General features: G+C 44.4%; 1 protein-coding gene across 2 annotated transcripts in view; it reads left to right on the forward strand.

Annotated features, from left to right (window-relative positions):
* si:ch73-72b7.1 (netrin receptor UNC5C) overlaps nucleotides 1-5,113 on the forward strand; it is a 184,830-nt gene that overhangs the window by 173,188 nt on the left and 6,529 nt on the right. The window lies entirely within an intron of this gene.

Below are 5,113 nucleotides of genomic sequence, written 5' to 3' on the forward strand. Positions count from 1 at the left end.
AAACAACAACGGGGTCTTCGCGAGATTTTCATTTATAATCGTTAACCAATGTTCCATAAAGAACATTTGAACGTAACTTCTAATAGAGCCGCTGTCCATGGTTGTAAGACTCGGGTGTCTAAACCATAGAGGCTTGTTCCAGACATCCATGGCCCCCTCAGGGTGTATCAATACAAAAACAACAATATTTTGCGCATCTTGCAGCCGAGGTATGCGTACAGGGACACCCACCCCAACTAACCCAGGGAGGCTTCATGTTGTGGCAAAATAAAAAAACCAGGGGACGACCCCCTGCCTAACTGACCCTCCTGCCAGTAGCGCCACCCAAGACTCTCCAGTAAGAAGATACAACAAAGCATTTTGAAGACGGAGCTGCAAACAGTTTGGCCCTTGGGATTTCAAGCTTGAGCTTTTGACTTTAACGCTAAGAGATTGTTTTGTCCCAGCCTGCTCCTTTCCGATTTGAAAGCTGTCAACCGATCAAAGTCAACAGAAGTCCTGAACTGCTCAGAATAATAAGACAGCTTTAACATCCAACATACTGTCGTACTTCAGATGCTGTTGTAAAAAGTGTCTCTCAGCTAAGCATCATGCTAGATCAGACAGATCTCGCAAGTCTCGACAGCGCTGCGAGGAGTCTGGAGAGTTACCATGTGCGCTATATATTGTATTGTATTTATCCCTCGCGAGCGCTATGTCTGCCCCATTTACGGTCAGAGTGTGAGTGTAAAGTTGTCTTCGCAGTTTTCATTCAGTCCACATAACCAGATAAATATTGGGTGTAGTGTAGCCTCTTTCTTTTTCTTGCTTGTAGAAGGCCTTGTTTTACTGTTGCTATTGTGTTGCTGTGTCCTTCCTCTCTGTGTGGTGTACAGGTATGCAGCGTGGCCACAGAGGAAAGCTCATGATAAGTAGTGTGTTATTTCTATAAGGCTTGGTTTTTTGCCAGTGTGTGTAATGGTGTGAACGGTATATACGACGTACTTAGACAGAAATCTCATTTGGCAGGCCTCCTCTGTCCTCACGATTTTAATGTCAAAGATAATTGATAAAACAGGTTAAGGAGAAAAACAACCAAAACTCTGGTGACTCCCTGTAAGTTGGAAGTGTTGCTTCTTCTTGTTGAACCGGAGCCTCTGCCAGAGCCTCGAAAAGGCCACCCTGGACAGCACAAATCAGGCCCCATGCCTGATCACTTGGAACGCCAAAAATTCTCCTTCGTCTTCCTCCCTTTGAGCTTGTCTTCTGTCAAAACTTGCACAACAGCCCCCTTTATTTCTGGCAGACCTTTCAGGGAAGCTTCACAAAACCCTCTGACTGCCCGCAGTCCAGAGTACACACTGCTGGTGGTAGTGTAATAGTATGCATTTATGCTGGCAGGTTTTGGTCCAGTCCTTCCACCCCTGCAGCAGTGGACAAAACAAAACAAAAGGCATAATCCCGTGGCTTCTCTGTGTGTGGTGGGTAATCCCTTAATCAGAGGTCAGCAGCGGGTGGCCACTGTCGATGCTTTCAGATCACTGCATTCTGAGTTTTGTTTGCTTGAGCTTACATCAGCCGGGTTTCTGCATGAAACCTGTCAGCTGCTTCTTTCATGATTCCTCTTATGCACCTTTAACCTATTTTAAAACCTTCACATGTTGTTTTCTGGTTCCACTGAGCGCTTCAGATAAATGGCCTGTGAAACGTCCATGCCTCCTTTTTATAGAAGTGAGAAACTAAAGCAGAAGTAAACCACCTAGTGGACTGTTGTCAGCAAACAGAGTGCACCCCCGAACTTGCCTTAAGTAAGCTTTAAAGATATAACATCGCAACATTTCCACCATTAAAATTTCTATAGACTCTGGCGGCTATGTTCTATAATAGTAGTTTTATTGTTCTAATGTTCAATCAGAGAATCATAATTTTCAGCATTTTATTCCAGGTTTCACCGGTTGCTGTTCAATGGCGTCATAGCACTGATGCAGCCCTAACCTGTGAGCCACTGACAGGTGGGAGAATAAACTGATTTCCTGGTATCCAGGGTTCCTGTCAGTGGGGGGTATATCAGCAGACCAGTGAATCATTTTGTCTCAGAAGTTGATGTGATAGAAGCAGGAAGAATGGGCCAGCGTGAGGATCTGAGCCAACTTTGTTAAGGGCCCCACATTGTGATGACAACTGGGTCCAGATCCCATCTCCCAAACCTGCAGCTCTTTTGGTAGGTTTCCGCGGTCTGCAGAGGTCCAGTAACTATCAAAAGTGCGAAGGAAGGAACAGAACCAGACAGGGTCATGGGGGGGCCGAGGGCTCATTGATGCCAGCGTGGGGGAGTGGGTCAGAACACACAGGCAGAGCAGTCTGTAGGTCTGGGGACTGCAGTACACATTGTTTCGTGTAATGGCTGATCGGTGTATCCGCCTCTTGTGCCTGGTGTCTGCCAGAAGCTTTGTCATCACATTGACTGTTTAATTCCAGTCTGAAGCCACACCTTTATACCCATCCCAACCTGTTTTACGATCTCTTGAGAGATGAGCTGAATTTTAACTCTCTTGAACCTGGATGCAAGGGAATTAGTCCCATCGGACATCTGGATCTTAAGTTATCAGAGAGACAAGCTGAGGCTAGATGTTACTGCAACAGCGCCAAGTGCGATGCGCCAGCCCCACTGCGGACCGTCCGCTTTGTAGAGTCCAAACGAGTTGTGGGAGAGGGCAAGTGAATTTTTAAGGTGGAGAATGCTTTACTTCAGTGTGTTGTTAGTGGTTTGTATCAGCGGATTCTGTTTGTTTTGGAGGAGGAAGTGAGAGACCGTCTGTGGATAATTGGGCCCTCCCGGTAGAAACCTCGCCTGAAACCATGAACACCGTGAAAGGAATGCGCTTAAGCAGGTGAAAGCTGACTGGCAAGAAGTGACGGCCAATGGGTGGTGAAGACAACACCTCCCCTGATCCCACGCTGCTAGGCTTTCGTCCTTTGTAGTCCTGGTTCAAGAGAAAACGAGAGAACCTTTCTTAGAATAATGGAGTATAATGAAGACGAGACACTATTTTAAATGCCAAAGTATAGAGAGAGAAGAGAAGAGAGACTATGAGAAGAGGGGTTTAACTGTTATATGTGATAGAGAAGAGAGAGATTCATATTTGCTGTTTAATGTGTATGCTGCATTTTCGCTGTGATATTGAGTTGGAGCTATTTGAACTACTTTGGTCTGACTTGATGATGGAGTCGCCTGTCATACTTGCGGCTAGCGTTCATTCTTTTGAAATTTTGCCTTCATAGAGACATAGACAGCGTCTGTCACTGCTGGATGTTGCATTGTGCATCTGGTAAGAAAAGAAAGTCTCGCCAGCTGCCTCCCTGTTGACGTTTCGTTAAATTATTGGTCTGATTATTAGATGGTTCTGTGCAAGTGTAATATACAGGACCAGTATCACAGACGACTGCAGGGAGGAATGGTCTTGTTCTCCAGTACTCTCCAGGTGAACATAATAAGCATAACTAGAAAGGGTCCTCTGTCCTCACCGTTCCCACTGCTGCCTAGGTTGCGCTCCGGTTCCATCAGGATTGCTGTTTATAATGATGGAAAGCTGCCAGAGCACATATTAAAAGCACTTTCTGTGGTGAGTTGTTATTCTCAACTGCTGTTGAAGGCTGGCGGAATGGACTTTCAGTCTCAGATTTATGAGCCAACTTGAAGCGAGCAAGTCCTACAGAAAAAGTTGCTCAGCAACAAATGGAAATTTGAACATCTAAATGAAAACTGGCAAGCGATCCATCCTGCTGAGGAAAGCGTCATGTGATCTGCAATCAAAAGCCTTCCAACATTAATAAAGTGGTGAGACCCTGTTTCCTGCAAAAGCGAACCTCAAACTTTGTGAACTTAAATTTATTGCCATACAAATCAATACAAAATAATACATCTAAATTATAAAGATTAGAATAGAAAAAACAATAGAAAAGTGATACAGTTTTTTTTAGTAAAAGAATATTTAAAGATATGTGATCATTTACAGAGTGAGTTTGAATAAAGCATAGTCAACAAGTTCTGTATCAACATACCCACCCCCAATTCTGCTGGCGACCTTGATGTTCGCACCACCAAACAATCACTACAATAAAGTTCATGTTTGATCGCTGGAATGTCTCATGGATTCCCAGCAACAGATTTATTAAAAAGTGCATAAGAAAATAACTTCATCCACCGACTGGCCGAGGGCAAGCATACTGAGGGATAAAACAATACCAAGCGATGAACATACGTCCGCAGAGAGAGAGAGAAGAGAAGGAGCGAGAGAGAGAGAGAGGAGAAGGCGAGAGAGGTTCCCACCGCACTGTCTCGCCCTTGTTCCGTTCCTTCATTCTTTTGTCCCCTCTGGCTCTTTTCTGATCTCTCTTCCCGTGTCTTCTAACTTCTCCATTCCCAGACTTAAAGGTCCTAAAGGTCACCAAGTTTTTCCTCGATATCTGGTCAGACAGTCAGGGTGTGCCCTGCTAATATCGGTGGGTCTGTGACTCTGTTCCAAACTCAGTTCTCTACTGAGGCTAGAGGTCCCATAACACGAGTGGATAACTCTGTCCTTTGATTTTTCTAGGGCCATGTAACTGGGGGGGCCTGGTTTACTGATGTGTGTGTGTGGGTGTGTGAACAGTTTTGGTCGAAGGTCAGACAGTTCTTTTGGAATGTCACTGCTTTGAATTCTCCCGTGGTGTTCATGGGTGATAGTGTTGCACTTTCGATTTTTTTAACCCTTGTTTAACCAGGTAAGTTTTTACTGCATGTAGGGGAAAAGTTGCAGCAGCAGGGAGGGTTACATATTTTTTTTATTTGATTCCTCCAGCATTGCCATTGAGCAAAATCAGAATGACAAATATATTCAAGTTGCTGCTTGTAGAGTTGTGTACTATTTTCAAGGTACCCCCAGTTAACAGAACTGATCATAAAGAATAACCTTGTTATTTTCCCATGTTTTGAATTTGGTCCAATCGTGGGCTAAATGCGTCAACATATGTTCGTTAATAGTGCCCGTTTTAGCCACTGACTCAGATTGTTATTGTTATTAAGTGCCTGACAACATTACGGATAGGACCCTACAGAAAAGTTTTAATGTTTTCGATACCTTTCACTTGATCC

This window comes from Morone saxatilis, unplaced genomic scaffold (genome assembly GCF_004916995.1).
Source record: "Morone saxatilis isolate NCDOM2014 unplaced genomic scaffold, NCSU_SB_2.0 Contig16, whole genome shotgun sequence".
NCBI lineage: Eukaryota > Metazoa > Chordata > Actinopteri > Moronidae > Morone > Morone saxatilis.